Here is a 1,411-nt window from a genome sequence, read left to right on the forward strand (position 1 = left end):
CAAGGATTTAAAAATTTTAAAACAAATGCCTGGAGAGAAGTGAATCTGAAGAAGCCACACATTATCTGTTCCAATCATATAACATTCTGGAGTAGGCAAAATGATGAGGTCAATAAAAGAACATCAGTGGTAGCCAGGGAGCTGGAGGGGAAGAAGGAATAAATAGGCAGAACACAGTTTGGTGGATTTTAAGGCAGTGAAGCTACTCTGTATAATAGTGCAATAGTAGATGCATGTTGTTACACACTTGTCAAATACATACATAGAATGTATAATATAAACAATGTGTAAAAGAATGTGTAAATTATAGCCTTTAGTGAATAGTAATGTACAAACCCTGGCTCACCAATGGTGACAATGGGAAGTCTTTCTACTTTTATTTTCTATAAACCTAAAGTTACTCTGAAAGATACAGTCTGTCAACTCTGAAAAATACATTGTCTAGCAAATAATCCTCCTTTTCATATATGAAAGTGATTGAAATCCTTACGAAAATATTAGAGGAATTTTTTATAATTCATAAATAAATGATCTAGTATCTAGGGTGTCCGGGCCAGTATTGGTTTATGCCTCTTGTCCTGCAGTAATTAATAACATCCTCTATGGCTCTCATAAAGTGTCCCATTTAGGCAATAAATTATATGATTATTCTTCTGGTAACCCTACAGGCTTGAGTTTCAAATATGAGTTATGAACGTTTCTTTTTTAGTAAGCAGGTTGGAGGATGGTTATAGATGTTTTACCAAGATTCTGCATTTTTTGGTTTAAGAGGAGGCTTGATTTTCAGCATGATGATTATTCACTGGTCCTGGGCCCATAAAAGACAGTTATAATTAATAACTTGGGAGAAACCATAGTTAATGCTAGAAGACAAGTGTGGTATCATTAGAGGCATGTGCTAGAAAGCAATAGCTCTTATTCACTAGGAGAAGGAACTGAAATATTTCTTCTTCATATAAAACATGAATATACATTGTCCATTCTTTGTTCTGTTCTGCTCTTTGCTTTGCCCCAGCTCTTATACAGGAGTAAACACCCTGAGCTCCGGTACCAATCCTGCTATGTGGTCTGAGATGACACATTTATTTCTTGAGCCTCAATTTCCTCACTTGTGGAATGAGGCATTTGAGTCAGATAATCTTCTTTTAGTTATAAAATTGCATGATTATACGTGCTATGTTTTTTTAGATATGCCAGGAGAAGATAAGGGTAGTGAGAGATAAGGCTGGAAAAATAAATGATGCAAGAAGGTGGAAGGTTCTGAGACCTTCAGACTTGGAACATATACTTCTAACTGTGAGAATCTGACTGGCATCGAGCAAAGCTTCCCACTTAGAACAGCTAGAAATCAGATAAAATTAATAAAGAACTGTTTAAAGGAATTAGAGAGAGTCAATCAGTACTTGAGAAG

Source organism: Marmota marmota, unplaced genomic scaffold, assembly GCF_001458135.2.
Source record: "Marmota marmota marmota unplaced genomic scaffold, marMar, whole genome shotgun sequence".
Classification (NCBI taxonomy): domain Eukaryota; kingdom Metazoa; phylum Chordata; class Mammalia; order Rodentia; family Sciuridae; genus Marmota; species Marmota marmota.